The sequence below is a fragment of the Cervus elaphus genome, chromosome 9, assembly GCF_910594005.1.
Source record: "Cervus elaphus chromosome 9, mCerEla1.1, whole genome shotgun sequence".
Classification (NCBI taxonomy): Eukaryota; Metazoa; Chordata; class Mammalia; order Artiodactyla; family Cervidae; genus Cervus; species Cervus elaphus.
Window position 1 is genome coordinate 29,769,618 of NC_057823.1, and position 24,347 is coordinate 29,793,964.

Consider the following 24,347-nt stretch of genomic DNA (forward strand, 5'->3'; position numbering starts at 1 on the left):
TGCATTTCTGGAAAGAAAAATACCCCTCTAATTTCTTCTCCATCCATACCCATATTAGAATACATTTTTCCTGGGAACATTATAGTAAAACACTAACTTAGAGCTTCTGGGACATTCTAATTGATTCTTGACCTGGATGTGAAAGCTCTGAAGAATTAACATGAAAAGTTGCATTTATACTTCAGTTTAACATGCTGGCAAAGTTGTACGAGCCTCTGCTCATCATCCAGTGTTCTAGATATAAGTATTTAGAATAATCTTTGATTTCTTTTTCTTATAGGAAGTTGAATATTGTACAGTTATTTATTTTTAATATTAAAAAAATCACACCATTTATTCCTATTATTAGGAAGCTAGGATCTGGATTACTACATCTCTATGAATCTACCTTTTATTTTTAAAAAACTATTTTTAATTGGAGGATAATTGCTTTACAATGTTGTGTTGGTTGCTGCCATACATCAACATGAATCAGCCATAGATACACACATGTCCCTGATGTTGAAGCTGAAGCTCCAGTCCAGATGGTTAGATAGCGTCACTGACTCAATGGACATGAATTTGAGCAAACTCCAGGAGACAGTGTAGGACAGGGAAGCCCAAGGTGCTACAGTCCATGGGGTTGCAAAATGTCAGACCGGACTTAGTGACTGAACAACAACATACACGTCACCTCCCTCAGTAACCGCCTTCTCACCTCCCGCACTATCCCACCCCACGAGGTTGGCACAGAGCACTAGGCTGAGCTCCCTGCGCTATACTGGAACTTCCCATTAGCTATATGTTTTACACATGGTAGTGTATATATTTCTGGAGAAGGCAATGGCACCCCACTCCAGTACTCTTGTCTGGAAAATCCCATGGATGGAGGAGCCTGGTAGGCTGCAGTCCATGGGGTCTCTAAGAGTCAGACACGACTGACCGACTTCACTTTCACTTTTCACTTTCCACTTTCATGCGTTGGAGTAGGAAATGGCAACCCACTCCAGTGTTCTTGCCTGGAGAATCCCAGGGATGGGGGAGCCTGGTGGGCTGCCGTCTATGGGGTCGCACAGAGTCGGACACGACTGAAGTGACTTAGCAGCAGCAGCAGCAGTGTATATATTTCAGTGCTGCTCTCTGAGTCTACTTTGTAATTTAAACCCATTCCTTTCCAGCCTTCCCTGTTAACTGTTACCCGATTCCTATTTCTAAACAGCAATTTGTTGATTCTTTTCTCAAGAACTCACATTTGGTGTCCATTGGCTATGGACTGGGGAGTAGTCATTTCAATCCAGCTTTCATAGTTACTGTGACCTCATTTTTTAAAAAAGCTTGTTTATTTAGATATTTGGTTTCACTGGGCCTTTTAGTTGTGGCATGCAGGGTCTAGTTCCCTGACCGGGGAATGAACCCTGGCCCCCTGCATTGGGAGCATGGTAACCATTGAACTTCCAGAGAACTCCTGATCTCGCTTTGTTTGGGTATTCCAAATGATCTCCATTTATTCAAGAAAGAATCCCTTGACCAGATGGGAAGTCTTGTTGTTCCACTAGTGCCCTCTGCCCATATAACTTTCATGCATTTTTAAGTTCTTGTCTTTGCTTGTTCTGTCCTTTTACTTTTCCCATAATGCTGACAGCACCTGTGTCCATCTAGCTTCTCCTCCCAGTGATCACACACCTCCCACTGGGTGTGCTTGAATGACTCCCCATGATGAGATCATGGTGTTGGTTTCTTAGCTATCTTACATCAAATGCTGTTGGATTGTATCAGAGTATATTTATATCTAAAAAACAGAGCAGTTATCTTCAAATCCAAATAGAAAAATGAATGAAGGGAAAACTGAGTATGAGAGCTTAAGTAAAACTGAAGAAAGACAAGTAGTGTTTAGAGAGGTGGTTTCTTTAGAAAGAAGGGGATGGAAGCCAGGTGTACACCTTTTCCCATGTATTAGGACTGATTAAGGTCTATGGTTCCCTGTTACGAAGGAGTCCCAGGAAAAGCTCACCTGAGGGTGGCAACAGAGAGGTGTAAGACATCTGTGAGTATTCGTATTGGTCTTCAGTGATTCACTTTCCATAGTATGTCCCTCCTCCCAATGTCAGGGGCCCAGTCTACCTGCTGCAGTTAGAGAGAACTGAAATATGCAGATGTATCTAGAGCTGCTGGCTGGATTATATAAGGGGAAGTAGAGGGAGGCAGCGTGTTGGGGCGGGAGGTGGGGTCATTGCATCTAAGCTTTGATTCCAACTTTTTGCATCCAGAAGCTTCATCCAACAAAATATCTAGAGCAGACAGTTTTCCATCTACCAACTCACCATATCCAAACTTACAAGAGACAGGTGTGTAAATCACAGTGTCAGCTTGTTCATTGACAGTGATGCATATTCCTTTCCAGGGAATCTGAAGGAGGGACTGGGGATTGCCTCATGAGCATGCACTCAGGACAAAGGGCAGTAGGTCATTTAAGGAGTACTCCCCTTTGTCTAGGGATTCCCTGGTGGCTCAGAGGATAAAGTGTCTACCTGCAATACCAGAGACCCGGGTTTGATCCCTGGGTTGGGAAGATCCCCTGGAGAAGAAAATGGCAACCCACTCCAGTACTCTTGTCTAGAAAATTCCATGGATGGAGGAGCTACAGTCCATGGGGTCACCAAGAGTCAGACATGACTGAATGACTTCACTTCACTTCCCCTTTGTCTAGAGAAAAGTCTGTGAACTCTTCCTACTCTATGAAAGAGAAGTGAATAATATTGATAATGAAGAGATTAACTGAAACATGTGTTCCCTCCCCTACAAGAATCAGTGAAAAGCAGTCTGGCTTAAAGAAGGCTGGATGATGAAATTTACTGAAGTGGTCAATTTCAGTTCAGTTCAGTTCAGCGGCTCAGTCGTGTCCGACTCTTTGCCACCCTATGGACTGCAGCACACCAGGCTACCCTGTCCATCACCAACTCCCCTAGGTTGCTCGAACTCATGTCCATCGAGATGTTGATGCCCTCCAACCATCTCATCCTCTGTTATCCCCTTCTCCTCCTGCCTTCAATCTTTCCCAACATCAGGGTCCCAGAGTATTGGAGTTTCAGCTTCAGCATCAGTTCTTCCAATGAATATTCAGGACTGATTTCCTTTAGGATTGACTGGTTGGATCTCCTTATAGTCCAAGGGACTCTCAAGAGTCTTTTCCAACACCACAGTTCAAAAGCATCAATTCTTTGGTGCTCAGCTTTCTTTTTGGTTCAACTCTCAGGTCCATGTATGACTACTGGAAAAACCATAGCTTTGACTGGACAGGCTTTTGTTGGTAACATAATGTCTGTGCTTTTCAATATGCTGTCTAGGTTGGTCATAGCTTTTCTTCCAAGGAGCAAGCATCTTTTAATTTCATGGCTGCAATCACCATCTGCAGTGATTTTGGAGCTCTAAAAAATAAAATCTCTTTATTTCCATTGTTTCCTATCTATTTGCCATGAAGTGATGGTACTGGATGCCATGATCTTCATTTTTTGAATGTTGAGTTTAAAGTCAACTTTTGCACTCTCCTCTTTCACTTTCATCAAGAAGCTGTTTAGTTCTTCTTTGCTTTCTGCCATAAGGGTGGTGTCATCCGTGTATCTGAGGTTATTGATATTTCTCCTGGCAATCTTGATTCCAGCTTATGCTTCATCCAGCCCAGAATTTCACACAATGTACTCTGCATATAAGTTAAATAAGCAGGGTGACAATATACAGCCTTGAAGTACTCCTTTCCCAATTTCCCAAAGTGGTCAAGGGGAGGTAATAATAAAGCCCTAACATATTACTTTTCAAAGAATGCACTACAGCTTATGATGTAGAAGTAATTGGAATTTCCACTGGCAACGTGTTTTTTTTCCCCCCAGTGGAAATTATTTTTAACATAATTGTTTTGTGATGTTAAAAAGGTTTTTGATTTTAGGTCCTCTGGGAGAAGCAACTGCAGTTTCCCCTTTCAGAGGAGACCAAGCTAGATATTCCCTACTTTCTGTTGAGTTTAGCTAACTCAACAGGGCAACAAAAGCTGCTGACATTCAAAACCTGAGGAAGGCAGAGGAGGACACTCACCCAGAGAGCAGTGGTGGGTCCTGAGGGAAGGAGGGGTGGGGTGAACACTCCTGGTGATAGCATTGGGAGAGAAGGGTGAGAGGCTGTGGGATGTAAAGAAGTAAGAGGAGGGGTAGAGGGTGAGGATGGCACAAACACAGTGTCTTTGAATGATTCAGAGAGCATCTGTGTGGTATGGAGAAGCTGAGTCCTGGAGGTCTGCCCTGATTGGTAATAAGAGGAGAGAGTTGCTAATGCTTCCCTGGTGGCTCAGATGCTAAGGAGTCTGCCTGCAATGCGGGAGACCCGGGTTTATTCCCTGGGTTGGGAAAGATCCCCTGGAGAAGAAAATGGCAACCCACTCCAGTATTCCTGCCTGGAAAATCCCACTGACAAAGAGTCTGGCAGGCTACAGTCCATGGCATTGCAGAGTTGGACATGACCGAGCGACTTCACTTTTTCACTTTCCCCCTTTCCCCCTATAACTGTAGCCATCCCTCCCTCAACCCAGGGACCTTCATATGACTTTAGAGTGGCCACTGAAATTCTTTCCTATAGGAACCTTTTAATCTTTCATCCAAGTCTAGACCATGTTTGCTATAGGGAAAATTTGATAAGACTGTATCTAAACAGAAGATTTTTCTCAGCTAGAAGAAGCTCCTATTCAAACTGACTTAAATAAAAAGGGAGTGTATTGACTTGTATAATACAAATATCCACTGGCATCAAGTGTGACCTGAGGGGAACCAAATCTCTCACCAGGACCCAGGATCCTGCCCTTTTTTGGCTCTTCTTCCCTCCGTATTGCCTGAGCAAGTGGCATCTCAGGGGTCCAAGTTCACACTCGCCATGTTTCAAGGCCAGTGGAAAATATGCACTACTTCCTGATAGCCACAGGCAGAGTCTGCGGCTCTGTCGGTGGGACCGTGCCTGGTCACCGTGTGTGTGCGTGCTCAGTTCCTTCAGTCACGTACAGCTCTTTGCGACCCTACGGTCTGTCCGTGGGGTTCTCCAGGCAAGAACACTGGAGTGGGTTGCCATGCCCTTCTTCAGAGGATCTTCCCAACCCAGGGATCAAGCGCACATCTGCCTCCATTTCCTGCACTGCAGCAGATTCTTTACCCACTGAGCCACCTCGGAAGCCCCACCTGGTCACCATGCTTACCCCTAAATAATCACACAGGAGATTAGGCTTTTGAATTGGACTTGCTTCACTGGTAACAAGTGGGCTGAGTGTGGGCTTCCCCAAGGGAAGGTCAGATGAGGAGTAGATGTAGGACAGGAAGAAAAATCAGGTCCACTGCACTGCTCACCAGAGACATGGTGGATTACGTGGCACAAGGCTCTTGTAGCTGCAGAATAGAAAGAATTGGAGAGTCAGTGAAGTCTAGCTCCACAACTTCTTCCACCCCACAGGATTTATGGAAACAAGTTCTTTGGGGCAGGAAAAAGTTTATGTAGTGACTCTAATTATTAGTTGAGCAACTACTTTGTGCCAGGTACTATATTAGTGTTTTATATTATCTAACTTAATTCTTCTAATAACATTATGTTTTAGGGACTATTATAGTACTCAGGTTAGACATAAGAAAATTAAAGATGAAACTAAGATGATAAAAAGTAATCAGATTGATTATATTCTTTGTAGCCAAAGATGGAGAAGCTCTATACAGTCAGCAAAAACAAGACCAGGAGCTGACTGTGGCTCAGATCATGAACTCCTTATTGCCAAAATCAGACTTAAATTGAAGGGAAATTCACTAGACCATTCAGGTATGACCTAAATCAAATCCCTTACGATTATACAGTGGAAGTGACAAATAGATTCAAGGGATTAGATCTGATAGACAGAGTGCCTGAAGAACTATGGACAGAGGTTTGTGACATTGTACAGGAGGCAGTGGTCAAGACCTTCCCCAAGAAAAAGAAATACAAAAAGGCAAAATGGTTTTCTGAGGAGGCCTTACAAATAGCTGAGAAAAGAAAAGATGAGAAAGGCAAAGGAAAAAAGGAAAGATATACTCATTTGAATGCAGAGTTCCAAAGAATAGCAAGGAGAGAGAAGAAAGCTTTCCTCAGTGATCAATGCAAAGAAATAGAGGAAAACAATAGAATGGGAAAGACTAGAGATCTCTTCAGGAAAATTAGAGATACCAAGGGAACATTTCATGCAAAGATGGGCTAAATAAAGGACAGAAATGGTATGGACTTAACAGAAGCAGAAGATATTAAGAAGAGGTGGCAAGAATACACAGAAGAACTGTACAAAAAAGACCTTCATGACCCAGATAACCACAATGGTGTGATCACTCACCTAGAGCCAGACATTCTGGAATGTGAAGTCAAGTGGGCCTTAGGAAGGATCACTACGAACAAAGCTAGTGGAGGTGATGGAATTCCAGTTGAGCTCTTTCAAATCCTAAAAGATGATGCTATGCAAGTGCTGTAGTCAATATGCCAGCAAATTTGGAAAACTCAGCAGTGGCCACAGGATTGGAAAAGGTCAGTTTTCATTCCATCCCAAAGAAAGGCAATGCCAAAGAATGTTCAAACTACTGCACAATTACACTTACCTCACACGATAGCGAAGTAATGCTCAAAATTCTCCAAGACAGACTTCAATAGTATGTGAACCATGAACTTCCAGATGTTCAAGCTGGTTTTAGAAAAGGCAGAGGAACCAGAGATCAAATGGCCAGCCAGCATCCGTTGGATCATCAAAAAGCAAGATAGTTCCAGAAAAACATCTACTTCTGCTTTACTGACTATGCCAAAGCTTTTGTGTGGAACACAATGAACTGTGGAAAATTCTTAAAGAGATGGGAATACCAGACCACCTGACCTGCTTCCTGAGAAATCTTTATGGAGGTCAAGAAGTAACAGTTAGAACTGGACATGGAACAAGAGACTGGTTCCAAATCAGGAAAAGAGTACATCAAGGCTGTATATTGTCACACTACTTATGTAACTTATATGCAGAGTACATCATGAGATATGCTGAGCTGGTTGAAGCACAAGCTGGAATCAAGATTGCCGAGAGAAATATCAATAACCTCAGATATGCAGATGACGCCACCCTTATGGCAGAAAGCAAAGAAGAACTAAAGAGTCTCTTGATGAAAGTGAAAGAGGAGAGTGAAAAAGTTGGCTTAAAACTCAACATTCAGAAAACTAAGATCATGACATCTGGTCCCATCACTTCATGGTAATTAGATGGCAAAACATTGGAAACAGTGACAGACTTTATATTTTATGGCTCCAAAATGATGCAGATGGTGACTGCAGCCATGAAATTAAAAGACACTTGCTTCTTGGAAGAAAAATTATGACCAACCTAGAAAGCATGTTAAAAAGCAGAGACACTACTTTACTGACAAATGTTCTTATAGTCAAAGCTATGGTTTTTCCAGTTGTCACGTATGGATGTGAAAGTTGAACTGGAAAAGCTGAGTGCTGAAGAACTGATGCTTTTGAACCGTGGTGTTGGAGATGACTCTTGAGAGTCCCTTGGACTGCAAGGAGATCCAACCAGTCCATCCTAAAGGAGATAAGTCCTGGGTGTTCATTGGAAGGACTGATGTTGAAGCTGAAACTACAATACTTTGGCCACCTGATGTGAAGAGCTGCCTCATTAGAAAAGACCCTGATGCTGGGAAAGATTGAAGGCAGGAAGGGAAGGGGATGACAGAGGATGAGATGGTTGAATGGCATCACCAATTCAATGAACATTAGTTTGAATGAGCCCTGGGAGTTGCTGATGGACAGGGAAGCCTGGCGTGCTGCAGTCCATGGGTTGGCAAAGAGTTGGACACGACTGAGCAACTGAACTGAACTGAACTGAATACAACTGGGAAATGACTTTATTTTTCTCGGGCACACTATACAGTAATCTGTATTTATTTACTTGTCCATGACGCACCTGGAAACGTCTACCCTCAATGATCTGACTGTACCCTGATAAAGAAGCACACTTTGATAAATCTCTTAATATTGAAGTAAGATTCTATTTCTTTAAAAACATCTGTGAGGCTGTCCAAGATGGCTGCTTTTTGAAATGCTCAGAAAAGTTTTCTCTATGTTGGTAACAGCAAAACTTTGAAGTATTCTTAACCAGTCTTTTTAAAGTTTTGATGGAGCAGATAACTGCAATTAGATATTTAAAGAGCTGAAATGAAGGCAAGGGATTAGATGCTTGTGTGACTTCAAAATGAAGAACCAACAAATATTGAGAAACAATATTCAAAACAACTTTCAAACAATTAGAACTTTGTAAATGGAACAGATTATGAGTAGAGTGAATTCATCATCAGTGGAGGTATTTGAGCATGATGCAGAGAGGATTCAATCCTGCAGTGAAGGATTGAATCAAATGATCACATACTCATAATCTATGAGTTTATAGTTCCTCTCTGTGGTCATTCCTGGATTGTGGAGACTTTGGAAAGGGTTAAAACTTGCTATTGTATGTGATGTTTATTTTATGTAATATTAAAGTTGGAAAACTATAGTTAAGAGCAAACATGTGCATGAGAAAGCTTATAAAAGCCAGAGTGAGACAAGGAGCATGGTGGGGGGAGCTGAAGGAGGGTGGTGAGAGATGGAGATGCAGGCTATCTGTGAGAAACAGAAGAACATGCACTTCAGGAACCAGCTTTTGATTCTCATTCATAAAAGATGTACACTCTTTGTATCCACTTTGGCACCATTATCACAGCTATTGTGGGAAGATACTATTTTCCCTAAGTATGGGAAATAAAACCTAATTTCTAGAGTTTTTCTTTTGCAGTCAGTAACACCTGGGAGAGTGACATGATTTGTGACAACAGCAGTTCAGAGCCCATGTCAGCGATGTAGGCCAGATTCTAGCTTGTGTTGGATCTTGTAATATTTAATACTCAGCTCCAGAGCACTTTGTAATCATTACCGGATCTTTGTGGCATCCCTGACAGGTAAGTGGTGCCATTCCTAATTTGAAGATGAAACAATGGAAATGATTTAAAACCCTAGGAGTGAGTTTCAGGGTTACCAACAGAAGCTTAAATGCTTTGACTGTCAGTTTTATGCTTAAGTTCCTGTGATTAATACTTTTCAGCCAGCGATTCTTGAACTGGCATTGATACACAGATGTGCTTTCTGCCAGCCTCAGTGGGTCTGGCATTGCATTGAAAACTGCTGATACCATCCCGGCAGCTGGAGCACTCCCCAGCATCTTTGAAGGTCACAAGAGCTGCCATCTCTTGTTTTGTTCAAATGTCAGTTGCTCATTAAGAATGTTTAATCTTGTGGTTTCTGGTCCTTGATTCTTTTCCTTAGAAATCTTCTCTAAGCCTGAGTATGTCTGTGGGTGTATGTGTGTGTATATGTATATGTATGTCAGTGTATGTGAGTATGTGTGTATAGACGTGCCTGTATCTGTATGTGTGTTCATGTCTGTATATGTTTGACTGTGTGTATGTGTGTGTGCATATGTGCTTTGTGTGTGTGTATGTGTCTTTGTGTGTGTTTGTGTGTGTGTGTATGTGCTTCTATACGTATATGTGTGTATTATACTATCCTTACTTTACCTCTATTTGTGCTTCATTGCTTTACTACTTTCAAAGACAGACTGAACTTTTTTCATTATATCATTCTGCTATCAACCTTCTGAATACTAATAAGAGAAATTATTTTTCCTGGGAAAAATATTGCTGTGCGTCCTGACATTTTTGGCAAGTCGTTTTCTCCTCATAATGGGAAGTTTTGATAAAGTGAATTATCTTTTGTGCAGAGTTGTTTTCCTTTGTCTTTCTCTGTGCCTACCATTCTCTCAGTTTTCTATTAAATTATTATTTTCTCTGTATTACTCTACAAGTTGTAATTGCTTTGTTATCAGAAAGAGAGAGGTAGGTTGATTTTTATCCTTTTATCACCTAGTGTCTTGGTGAATGAATTGTAGCACTCCTCATTACCATAGCTTTGTTCTGCTCAGTTTTTAACAATAATTGCCCTTGTCATTTCTTGTAATGTAAGCTATAGAAATCTTCTAGTTAAAGAAGAGAGAGATTAACAAGTCAGGATATATTTTTGAAATGATAAATTTTGTGTTTCATTTAAAAGCATTAATTAAATGACAAGGAGCTTATGAAGTGAAATAAACAAAAGATGGACAAATTGCACTGTTATAGAAAGCCCAGGAAAAAAGCATATGAGCCTGTGGTTAATTGAGATGGAACACTATCTTTGTGGATCTGGTTGTTCATTATACCACCCTCAATTTATAATCCTTTTGAATGTTTTTTTTTTTTTTAATTTTTTATTAGTTGGAGGCTAATTACTTCACAACATTTCGGTGGGTTTTGTCATACATTGATATGAATCAGCCATAGATTTACACGTATTCCCCATCCCGATCCCCCCTCCCACCTCCCTCTCCACCCGATTCCTCTGGGTCTTCCCAGTGCACCAGGCCGAGCACTTGTCTCATGTATCCCACCTGGGCTGGGGATCTGTTTCACCATAGATAGTATACATGCTGTTCTTTTGAAATATCCCACCCTCACATTCTCCCACATAGTTCAATAGTCTGTTCTGTATTTCTGTGTCTCTTTTTCTGTTTTGCATATAGGGTTATCGTTACCATCTTTCTAAATTCCATATATATGCGTTAGTATGCTGTAATGTTCTTTATCTTTCTGGCTTACTTCACTCTGTATAAGGGGCTCCATTTTCTTCCATCTCATTAGGACTGGTTCAAATGAATTCTTTTTATTGGCTGAGTAATATTCCATGGTGTATATGTACCACAGCTTCCTTATCCATTCATCTGCTGATGGGCATCTAGGTTGCTTCCATGTCCTGGCTATTATAAACAGTGCTGCAATGAACATTGGGGTGCATGTGTCTCTTTCAGATCTGGTTTCCTCAGTGTGTATGCCCAGAAGTGGGATTGCTGGGTCATATGGCAGTTCTAATTCCAGTTTTTTAAGAAATCTCCACACTGTTCTCCATAGCGGCTGTACTAGTTTGCATTCCCACCAACAGTGTAAGAGGGTTCCCTTTTCTCCACACCCTCTCCAGCATTTATTGCTTGTAGACTTTTGGATAGCAGCCATCCTGACTGGCGTGTAATGGTACCTCATTGTGGTTTTGATTTGCATTTCTCTGAAAATGAGTGATGTTGAGCATCTTTTCATGTGTTTGTTAGCCATCTGTATGTCTTCTTTGGAGAAATGTCTGTTTAGTTCTTTGGCCCATTTTTGAATTGGGTCATTTATTTTTCTGGAATTGAGCTTCAGGAGTTGCTTGTATATTTTTGAGATTAATCCTTTGTCTGTTTCTTCATTTGCTATTATTTTCTCCCAATCTGAGGGCTGTCTTTTCACCTTACTTATAGTTTCCTTTGTAGTGCAAAAGCTTTTAAGTTTAATTAGGTCCCATTTGTTTATTTTTGCTTTTATTTCCAATATTCTGGGAGGTGGGTCATAGAGGATCCTGCTGTGATTTATGTCGGAGAGTGTTTTGCCTATGTTCTCCTCTAGGAGTTTTATAGTTTCTGGTCTTACATTTAGATCTTTAATCCATTCTGAGTTTATCCTTTTGAATGTTTTTTTCAACTTTATTTTTTTATTCAGGTGCCCCCCAGATTTCTCTCCTTTAAGTGCCAAATTTCTTACTGATTTTTATACTTTTTGATGAGAAAACACAAATTTTTTTTTTTTTTTTGCAGATGAAAGCTAATGTAGCAAGACTTTTTATTTATTCAAAACAATTTTAAACAAAAAATATGGCATCACTATTTTTTAATGAGAGAGCACTTTGGTTTTAACCCTTTGTAATCCAAAAATATTCCTGATAATGTCCTACATTTTACAGCACTGTATTTTCAATTGGGAGAAAACACAAATTTTTATGTTTACATTCCGAGTGGTTACTCAGCCTTAGCAAGGGGTGAACTTCTACTGGCCAAAAGCTCCACACTGCCCTCTTCTGTCGAGTAGGGATATTGCCTGCCAAAAAAAAAAAAAGATTGCTCAGTCCATCTCTTTGCAACCTTATACACTGTAGCCCGCTAGGCTCCTTAGTCTGCTAATTCTCCAGGCAAGATTACTGGAGTGGGTAGCCATTGGCAGCCATTCCCTTCTCCAGTGGATTTTCTCGACCCAGGTATTGGATCCAGTGGTCAAACCTAGGTCTCCTGCATTACAGGCAGATGCTTTACCATCTGAGCCACTAGGGAAGTGCCATTTCCTGCCAAAGTGAAAGGGAAAGTCCCTCAATGCTGTCCTGCTCTTTGCGATCCCATGGACTATACAGTCCATGGAATTCTCCAGGCCAGAATACTAGAGTGGGTAGCCATTCGCTTCTCCAGGGGATCTTCCCAACCCAGGGACTGAACCCAGGTCTCCTGCATTGCAGGCAGATTCTTTACCAGCTGAACCACTAGGGAAGCCCAAGAATACTGAAGTGGGTAGTCCCTTCTCCAGTGGATCTTCCCGACCCAAGAATCGAACTGGGGTCTCCTCATTGCTGGTTGGACTCTTTACCTGTGGAGCTACCAGGGAATCCCTTGTCTGCCAAACCAATAATCAAATAAGGTGAAATCTACAGAAGTACTTGGTGAAGTATGTGATAGTTATGTATTAATAGCTGTGTGGTAGAATTGCCCAGTAGAATGGATAAAGAGATCAATGAGCAGTAGAGAAAGGATTTTCTTGCTGAAGATAATCATAGGGTGAATTTCAAAGAAAACCGTGTACTTTGAGAGCAGTTCTACTTTATTCCTCTTTGATTTAAATTGTCTGTCTACTTAAGCTTTGCCACTCTTGCCGGATTCTGAGCTAATCCAATTCCAGGAAAGAGGTGGAAACCTTCATTCCATGTTCTGCCTACTTGCAGACGAGACCTGGCAATCCTGCTTCTAGCCGGAATAGATCTGGATTTTAATTACTTCCATATTCTAAATCCTATCTAGGGTCTCTTGCCAGGACCCTAGATTTTTTCATAATGGAAAGTTGTGTTAAAGTTAATTCTCTTTTGCACATTTGTTTTCCTTTGTGTTTCTCTGTGTGCACCACTCTTGTGCATGCTCAGTCACTCAGTTGTGTCTAACTCTTGGCGACTCTATGGACTGTAGCCTACCAGGATCCTCTGTCCATGGGATTGGCAAGAATGTTGGCAAGAATGTTGGAGTGGGTTGCCATTTCCTTCTCCAGGGGTTCCTCCCGACCCAGGGATTGAACTTGTGTCTCCTGTGGTTCCTGCATAGGCAGGTGGATTCTTTTACCACTGAACCACCTGGGAAGCCCACCACTCTCTCAGTTTTGTATTATTATTTTCTGTGTATTACTTTACACTTTGCAGTTGCTTTGTTCGTAATTGCTTTCTACTAGAAATTGCTTCTTTCTTTTCTCCCAAGGAGTGGTTAAATAGATCAGCTGCTTCTGGGTCAGAAAGATATTTTCATGTTGGCTTGTAAATATTCTTCTCCTGAGCCCTAGCTCCTTACATATAAAGAGCTCTTGCTAAGTAACTCAGTATTTTGCAAATAACTTACGGGGTAAGTTACTTCAACAGTCTGAAGGCATTTATTTTCTACTTCTCCTTTCTTTGGGGAGTGGGTATGGGAGCTGAATTCATTTGCAAAATACTGAGTTACTTAGACTACTTAATTTGTAGAACATCACTTTCATTGGGCTGTGCAAGGCTCATTTAATTACTTTTATTTCAGAAACCCACCCTCAGTTCCTGCCTGTCCAGTCAGCTCTGACTTGAATGTGTTTGCTAGATGTTTTCACATATGCATCCTTGTAAATGATACACAGTTGTTTTGTGTGACTTTGGGTTTGGTCATGTGGCTCTTTTTAACCAATAAAATGGAGGAGTGACAGTGTACCAGATTCAAGACTAGGATTTGGAAGAGGATGTGAATGTTTCTATTTGCTTTCTTGTGCTGTTCCTGTCACCAAGAGAGAAGTATCCTGGTGGTCTCAGTAAGAGGTGATTACTGTTTTCAGATTGTTGAATATAAAACTCTTCTCTTATTTCTGAGGATATTTTGCTTGTTGCCATGATGTTAGATATCAATAAACAAAAAATGATCTGGAAGCAGGGATTCTGTGGAAATACCATCATGAGAATCATTTAGGGAATCTACTAAAAGTGCAGATCCTTTGACTTGTCAGAAATTCTGTGATGGGGCACAGGAATATGTATTTTAAAATACATAGCTAGTGATTGAGATGTGGGTGCTTCTTGGATAATGTTTTGAAAAATGTTCTGTTCTCTGTAATATAATGTGATAAATACATAGGCATGTGAAGTTTATCATCTTCATTTATCATTAACAATCTATATATCATGCATATATGTCTCAAGCATATTAACTTTTAAACATTTAATAAATATGTTTTAGACAGCAGGAATATATAGCCTCATGGAGACTTAAAAATGAGACTTGAACTGACACTTTACAAGAGATGGCTTGCTTAAAGATATCAGTTCACCAATGATCTCAAGCATTCTCTCTACATATTGGGATTTTGTCTGCTTCAGATTTTTCTCTATCAAGGAGATGGCTCTTCCCTGACCTTTCATTATGAACTCTTAAGTCACTAAACAATGTCCACGTTTTCTGATTAGCCCACTCAAGTGGATGTTGCTGGTCTATGTTTAGGTAAAATAGAAAGATAACTAAATGATGTGATTCCACAGATGCTTAAGACCCTTTTGCCCTGAACTACTTGTCTTAGCTCCTCAGTCATGGGACCCAGAATTCCCACTAGCTCACAGCATTGAAGGCTTCTGATAAAATGCATTTATTATTTGGGAAGAGCTAACACAACTCTCTCTCTTTTGGAAGTGTATTTATCAAACTCTTCACAGCTGTGGGCAGAATGGAGCGATCATTGGAGAATGATGGGGAAGGGATTTTCCTACCTTACATACTTCCTTATTATTTTAACATTTTGCTCCAGTACTTTTTGGGCTTCTCTGGTGGCTCAGACAGTAAAGAATCTGCCTGCAATGCAGGAGAGCTGGATTTGATCTCTGGGTCAGGAAGATTCCCTGGAAAAGGGAATGGCTACCCACTCCAGTATTCTTGCCTGGAGAATTCCATGGACAGAAGAGCCTGGAGGGCTACAGTCCATGGGTTCCTAAGGAGTCAGACATGACTGAGTGACTAACACAGACATAGACACACACACACACACACACAGTACTTATGTGGAAACATTTTATTTTTGTTGTTTTAATTTAATTTTATATTGGAGTGTAGTTGATTCACAGCATTGTAACACACTCTCTAGTGGTCTTTGATACCTTTGGTTGAAATAGTTTTGCAGATTTTTAGCCAGTCACCTAATTAGGACTTAGATAACGAGCCGTTTCAATCACAAAATGGGGGAAAAGAAATAGCAGGAATATGGATCATTTTGTAGGACAGACCTAGCAGTATGTGTATTTGGACAAACTGGGCAAAGGCACAATTGATGGAAAAGGGACAGGATGATCCTTTAGAAATACTTCTACTTTGCATTTTTTCCCTAGGAAAATAAGTTTTTGTTTATAATGATTTTCTTATTTCTTGTAATGAATGCTTGTGTTCAGCTTAATAGTGCTTTACAGTTTTTAAATGCTGGCAACTTTTGGTTTAAGGAACAGTTTTTAGATGACTATTATTTTAATGCTAAAACTAAATAACCAATAATTTTGCAGGGAAGCATGCTTCCTTTGCATGTTGATTAATAAGTGTCTGTGAAGATTGAAGCAAGGGTTGATCAAATAAACTTTGCATATGGATTGTATATATATTTTCTGGTTAGAATTGGGAAGTATTCTTTGCCTGGGAAGGATTTGGAGTGGCTAAGGGAAGAATGGCTCTCATAAAGATCTTAGTGAATATCAAAAAGCCTTCTTTAGCTGTGCTTGTGTGCATGCTGGTGTGTAACCCAGCTGTGAATTTACTGGGTAGGTGCATGAGTTTTTTTTTTCTCTCTAAAGTTGAAAAAACAAAACACCCTTTCCCCAGAACTGTCTTTTATTGTTGTACAGCATTCATTTTTGTTAGATTTAAATTCTTGGTACACATGCCAGGGGTTATTATTGTCAATCTACTTCAATCTTGGATATACTGTGGTTTGTAAGATGTGGGTTTTTTTCCCCTTTCACCTGGGTGTTGGATTTATAATCATGTCATATCTAGTAAAAATCGCCCAGGTCAATCCTAAGGATTTCCTTGTGTGGTTGAAAGATATCCTTTGTTATTATTCTTTTTTTTTTTTTGGTCATGTATCAAATGCTTTTCCTTGTCACTTACGATTTTTCATCCTCTTTAGCCATACTACCAGTACTATTTACAGTTTTATTTAGGATCCTATTTTGCTCACAGCCATCACAAATATGATTAGGATTTTGATGTGGAAGCTGATTTGATTTTTGAATCTTGCTTTTTATCCACACTGCCAATTCATTAAAAAAAAAAAAATCTTAGGAGGGTGTTCAGTTAGGCCCCAGGAGCACAAAGTTGCTTAATAAATATGATTTGATAGTGATTAAGGTGACATTCTTCGGCAAGCCATCAGTGTCCTTGCCAAGTGTTAATCTTTACGTCTATGTGATGTCGCCTGTTTGAAGCCCTCAATATGCTTTAAGGGCCCTCTCCAAAAGCAGTGTGTCAGTGTCGACTGCTATTGAGAGTTTGTTCCTTGGCATTGTTTTCAAAATGCAACAAAAGAGTATATAGTTAAGCCATTGGAGATTTAATTTTGATGGAGAAATAGGAGATCAAGTATGTTAACTATCTATAATAAAATGGGCCCTTACCAGGGATCGCTGATTTGATCATTATGTTCATCTTATTATTGTGTGTAAGATGAGTAGGAAAAAGGAATAGAATGGATATGTTCTAGCTCTTATTTGACTAGATCTTATTCAAAGTGCATTTGAACATCAGGAATTATATACAGCAGTAATTGATAGAATAATATTTGATATTAGAATATTAGTACAAGTAATTTAAGTTATGGAGTATGTACTGCATTTTTAATACTTGGAAAATGTCTTAATGTACTTGATCCTTTAGTTCAGGAGTGGGCAAACTACAGCCCATGGGCTAAATACTGCTCACAGCTTGTTTTGTAAATAAGTTTTATTGGAACACAGACATTCCTGTTCATTTGTATATTTTTATTGTTAGCATTCTTGCTGCAATGGCAGAGTTGAGCACTATCTGCAAACCTATACTATTTGGCTCATTAAAAAAAAGTCTGCCAATCCCTGCTATCCAAAATTCTACAAGCAATAAATGCTGGAGAGGGTGTGGAGAAAAGGGAACCCTCTTACACTGTTGGTGGGAATGCAAGCTAGTACAGCCGCTATGGAGAACAGTGTGGAGATTTCTTAAAAAACTGGAATTAGAACTGCCATATGACCCAGCAATCCCACTTCTGGGCACACACACCGAGGAAACCAGATCTGAAAGAGACACGTGCACCCCAATGTTCATCGCAGCACTGTTTATAATAGCCAGGACATGGAAGCAACCTAGATGCCCATCAGCAGACGAATGGATAAGGAAGCTGTGGTACATATACACCATGGAATATTACTCAGCCATTAAAAAGAATTCATTTGAATCAGTTCTAATGAGATGGATGAAACTGGAGCCCATTATACAGAGTGAAGTAAGCCAGAAAGATAAAGAACATTACAACATACTAACACATATATATGGAATTTAGAAAGATGGTAATGATAACCCTATATGCAAAACAGAAAAAGAGACACAGATGTACAGAACAGAGTTTTGGACTCTGTGGGAGAAGGCGAGGGTGGGATGTTTCGAGAGAATAGCATGTTTATTATCTATAGTGAAACAGATCACCAGCCCAGGTTGGATGCATGAGACAAGTGCTCGGGCCTGGTGCACTGGGAAGACCCAGAGGAATCGGGTGGAGAGGGAGGTGGGAGGGGGGATCGGGATGGGGAATACATGTAAAAAAAAAAAAAAAGTCTGCCAATCCAAGCTTTGGTTGAATCAAGTGTTCTAGTGGTGCATCCTTGTTGGGGTATTTGGTTATTTTGATAATGTGATTTGAGAAATCTGATAAAAGGATGTTTACCATTTGTTCCACATTATGTTTCTTTGAACATACAGGTTATTTCTAGAATGAATCTATTTTAATACAAGGATTTATTATTTGATTCTGAAAAAAATGAGTTATTACTTTATCTGTGTTGTGTCTCAGTATCTGCAGAACAGTCATATGTGCAAATTCTGTGGGATGTATGTGTGTGTGAGAAAAATGCAAGATCTTTCTTTTGTTTGATTTCCTGTATGTTTCTTATGTGTTACTTACATAGGATGTTTTACTCTTCAGTCCATTTCTTACTAGGTTAAAATTTTCTTTCCACACATGGCTGTAGCCTTGACTTCCATCAGCATTTAGAAAATGAAGTTGGCATTAATATTTAACTTTCAGTGAACTTATTCTTTGTTTATGCCCAAGTAATACATGAACAAGGTCATAAACCAGGAATACAAAGAGTGCATGATAAGAAATGAAATGCTTCTGCCCTACCCCTCACACACCCAGGCTCATTTCCACCAGCATCTCTTTTCATCATTACAAAAATATTTCTGGTATTTATCTGAATAAAATTTGTATGCCACTGTTTCTTGATTTAATGATCTTGGACAATTTCTACTTACTAAGTACTGTAAAAGATGAGGATTTGGCCCACTCACTGCCCACCCCCATCTCCTTCTCCTAAGCTTTGATAGTTACATCATTATTTTTAATTTTACTTTTAGTTCTTTTCATAACCTTAGGAAATATATCAGTAATTCTTTTTCTGATTCTTTTCCTTTAGTCAACTGACTTGATTTTGATCTAAGATGAAAATATTGATGCTTTTTTTTTTTTAACCGTTTCCTCTGCCTCTTCTTTCTGTTTTTCTTTTCCCACCTTCCTCATTTTAATTTTGGTTTTACATTGTCAAGACTGATAACATCTACATTCTGCTCCGCAATTGCAACCATGCTTTCTGCCTATGTTTATTGCCTTTGAGGCTAAAAACAATTAGTCTTTTATATTACTCTAAGTACATGGTTCTTTTCTTACTGCTGAGACATGCAGTGTGCTCTGACTCCTTTTCTTCTGGATTCTATTACTTGCCTGCAGGCCACTCATCAGGGTAAAATGGAATCTTTTCTCTTGTACCTCTATTTTCCTTTTATAGGATTTCTATTAAATCAGATGATGGCCGAGCTGGACTGATTTTATATGCCTCTTATCTTTTTGTTCATATTTTCAGCTTCTTTGTCCTTTCTACTCTATTATCAGAAAGCTGTCTCAGCTTTATTTTCTGTCCATTTTATTGCATTTAAAAATTTTGGCAGTTCATTCTCCTGATCCTTTAACTTGCTCTTCCTGGAGAATTCCATGAACTTTCTGCCTCAGCCCTCTCTTCTGATTGTGGTTTGAGTGATGGCTCCCTCTGCTTTCGTGTATGCATAGTACTGTCTTATTCCCTACTCTCTCATCCAGAAATCTGCAAAAATATCTGGTCCATTGATGTCCCATATGTTCTCACCACTTTTTGAATATATATACTTCCTTGTGTCTTTTTAAACTGCCATTTTAATGAGTTTCAGAGGAGAAGAGGCAAAGGCATATGCAGTCTACCATCTTGAATTTTATTACTTTAAATTCATATCTCTGTGGTTTTTCTTTTTCTTTTTTAAAAAGTCAGACTCTTTCACAGTTTATAATAAATAACCAACACATTTATCTAGTATATTTAAATTCAAGTCAACAAATTTTTCTCAAATATTCAGTTATAACTCAGGCTCTTATAAATATAATAAATGCACATTTTTATTTTTCCTTTGTATACTTTCTCTTTTTTCAAGTCAGCTTTACTTTATATTTTTCAAACTCAAAGTTTTAAAGTTTAAGATTCTACCTGACGTGATTTTTAACATGGCATTTATATTAAAATCTATTTCCCACCATAAATCCACCATAGACTTCACATGCTTTCAATTATTTATGTAATTTTTTATGAACACAGTAGGCTCAAGGTCACTTTTTTGGTTCCCTGTTTTCCTCATCGTGATTTGCTTTTCTAATGAATCTTCCCTCCTCCACACTGATGCATTCTTATGCTTACATATAATAATTTATATATCTGAATTCTTTCCTCAGATAATCATTGAGCAGAAAGTTATATACTTTTTTCTAGTCTTTAAGATATTTTGTGTGTGGGTAGAGATTGCTTTATATTTTTTCTTATTAGACACCTTCCCAAATACTGTGTGCTCCCAGAGTCCTTAGTTGAAGCTCCAACCCTCAGTGTGACTGTATTTGGAGATAGGACCTTAGAGTTGTACTTAACGTTAGGTGAGGTCATAACTCTTGGGTCCTTGATCCAATGGGATTAGTGCCCATATAAGAAGGGACACCTTTCCACCATGTGAGCACACAGTAAGAAGGTGGCCATTTGCAAGCCAGGAAGTGAGTCTTCACCAGTAACTGAATTGGCTGGCACTTTGATCTTGGAATTCCTAGTCTCTAGAAATGTAATAAATTTCTGCTGTTTAGGCCATCCAGTCTATGGTATTTTATTATGGCAGCACAAACTGAGTGACACAGATACCCACCAAGGTTTTGAATTGTTTTCCACTTCCGCTGTATACTCTTCTGTTGCACAGATGCTGACCTGTTGGCCCTCTGTATCTGTGGGTTCTGCATCTGTGGATTCAACCAACTGTAGATGGAAAATATTTGAAAAAAAATTCTAGAAAGTTCCAAAAAACAAAAGTTGAATTTGCTGTGCCCCAGGAACTGTTTACATAGCATTAGATATTGTAAGTAATCCAGAGACGATTTAAAGTATATGGGAGGATCAGTTCAGCTCAGTTGCTCAGTTGTGTCTGACTCTTTGCAACCCCATGGACTGCAGCATGCCAGGCTTCCCTGTCCATCAGCAACTATCGGAGCTGGCTCAGACTCATGTCCATCGAGTTGGTGATGCCATCCAACCATTTCATCCTCTGTCATCCCCTTCTCTTCCTGCCTTCAATCTTTCCCAGCATCAGGGCCTTTTCAAATGAGTCAGTTCTTTGCATCAGGTGGCCAAAGTATTGGAGTTTCAGCTTCAACATCAGTCCTTCCAATGAATATTCAGGACTGATTTCCTTTAGGATTGACTAGTTGGATCGCCTTGCAGTTCCAGGGACTCTCAGTCTTCTCCAATACCACAGTTCAAAAGCATCAATTCTTTGGTGCTCAGCTTTCTTTATGGTCCAACTCTCACATCCATACATGACTACTGGAAGAGCCATAGCTTTGACTATAAGAACCTTTGTCGGTAAAGTAATGTCTCTGCCTTTTAATATGCTATCTAGGTTGGTCATAATTTTTCTTCCAAGGAGCAAGTATCTTTTAATTTCATGGCTGAAGTCACCATCTGCAGTGATTTTGGAGCCCCCCAGAATAAAGTCTCTCACTGTTTCCATTATTTCCCCATCTATTTGCCATGAAGTGATCAAACCGGATGCCATGATCTTAGTTTTCTGAATGTTGAGTTTTAAGCCAGCTTTTTCACTCTCCTCTTTCACTTTCATCAAGAGGCTCTTCGGTTCCCCTTCACTTTCTGCCATAAGGGTGGTGTCATCTGGATATCTGAGGTTATTGATATTTCTTCTGGCAGTCTTGATTCCAGCTTGTTGCTTCATCCAGCCTGGAATTTTGCATGATGTACTCTGCATATAATTTGAATAAACAGGGTTACAATATACAACCTTGACGTACTCCTTTCCCAATTTGGAACCAGTTTGTTGTTCCATATCTGATTCTAACTGTTGCTTCTTGACCTGCATGCAGATTTCTTAGGAAGCATGTAAGGTGGTCTGTTATTCCCATCATGAGAAGAATTTTCCACAGTTTCTTGTGATCCACACAGTCAAATGTTTTAGCACAAAGAAGCAGAAGTAGATGTTTTTCTGGAATTCTCTGAAATATATGGAAGATATGTATAGGTTATCTGTAAATACTATGCCATTTTATATAAAGAGCCTGAGCATCTGTGGATTGTGGTATTTGTGATGGTGGTGAGAGGTTTTGGATCCAGTCTGTATTGGATACAGAGAGACAAGTGTAATTGGTTTATTGAATGCGCTCAACTGGTTCAATCAGAAAGGGCTGTCTCTCACTCTTAAATTGTTTTAGAGCAAGTTCTGCTTTACTCTTTCTGGATTCTATATGTATATGTTTTTTTTTAAGATATAAGTTAGGTTTTTTTAAAGCTATAAGTTAGTCTAATAATAAAGTTGTCTTAAAGAAACTAACCTAGTTCAATGTCAAACCTCAAATTTTCATCCAGTTAAAGATTCAGTGGGTTTTGTCATACATTGATATGAATCAGCCATAGATTTACCCACTGAAAAAATAAATAAATAAATAAAGGAAAAAAAAAAGAGTCTGACACAACTTAGCAACCAAACAACCACAACAACAATCAGAAGTTGAGGGCCAAAATGTTTAGGTATCCCTCAAATGTGATTTTCAGAGCTATTAATATAATTTTACTGAAATGACTCTTACTGAATATAATGGCCATTTTAGCTTTGTTTTTTTTTTTTTTTAAATAAACTCCCAAGTGTTGTTAACTCAAAAAAAAAAAAAAAAAAAAGATTCAGACTACCTTTCTTGCTCAGTCTGTAGCTACCACAACAAAACCCAGAACAGGAAGCTGATTTGGTCTCTTTCTTGTATGCCTTGCTTTCCAAGCTGCTCCTGTTTGTTTTGCTCTTGGCTCCCTCAGAGTGAGTGATGTGGGGAAGGTGGATTTAGAGAAAGGACGTGGACTGATGTGAGCAGTGCTCCCGTGACTTGGCTGTTGATGTCCACTCTTATAACAAGGGTATGGACAGTAGCTCCCCCTCCGCTCTCCCTCTGCTCTTCCCTCTTACAGGATAACGAACATTGAGATCCTTCCATACGTATCCTTGACCCCCACCATGAATCCATAGGTCCTTTTGACTGGGAGCATTTTCCTGTAGTCAGTTTCCTTAGTTGAGGCCCTTTCAGGTTCATGCCTTGTTCATCTCCAAAGTATCACGTGACTATAGAAACTTCACACGTATTTCCACTGCATTTAAGCAAATGCTGTGCTCCCTTCTTGCCACATGATTATTGTTTCTGTCATTGTTGTTTGCCTTAGATGACTTCCTATTTTTATGTTTGTATGAGTATGAGGTTGCTTCTGTCTTTGCTTCCTGAATCCTCCCCTGCCCAGTTCTAGGAATTTGTGTTAACTTCTCCCCCAGTTTTCTTGCAGCACCCGCATACAACTCGCCTCTGATACACTCATCAATGTACTCTGTACTAATGAGAAATTATTTCCCTTCCTACAGAAACTCCCAGTACTCCTGATTGATTCTCTTGAGAAACTTCCTTGCTTGGCTTGCAGGTGGAGCGCCTACTGGAGGCAGAGGGGAGTGCTCTGCCATCACCTTTCTACTTCTGTAAATTCCCTTTAAATGAGCGCCCTAATCTCTAGCCTTCTCTTATGTGGACTAGAGGTAGGAGATGGTCACTGATAGGCTAGGATTCTAATAAGGATACCCTAACATTTCGTCTCAGAAAGAGGTGTTTCTCATCATCTATTGTTCTCAGGGCCACAGTTCACAGTTGTAGGAAAAGTCCCATTTAACATCTTGTTACAGATGTTATTTGGTAATTAATATTTATTTTCATCAATCCTTGTCCTTCTTTCTCAGTCAGACACAAGTATTGAATTGAAGGGGGAAAAGAGAGCTTCCTTTCTGTAGAAATTCTAACTCAAGGTGAGCTCATTGACTTGTGTGGGAGAAAATGAACACTTCCCTCGTGGGCATCATGCTTTCCTCTGAACACAGCTCTTGTCCTCAGCAGCCTGTTTCTGTGTGTTTCTTCCCTCCCAGCCAGTGACCACGCTTGACTCACGTCCGTGTTCCCAGCACATAGCAAAGCATATAAATTATAACTGGAACTCTATAAATGTTGATTGAATGATTAACTGTGAGCTGATTGGTTCATTGTGAAAAGGAGATGGATATGAAATGATCATTCAAATCACAATTCCTAATGACTGGAATTGAAGATGAAGTTGTAGAAAGAACAAAGTTGTATTGAATTCAGGTACTGTGAAGAGAAAGGTTATATCTGAAAGGGCAGAGAGGAATTGAAAAGGATAATCTATCTTCTCTTGCCTCCAGATAGCTTCCCCAAATATTCTAAATTTAGAATAATTCTAAAGTCACTTGAACAATTGTGCTA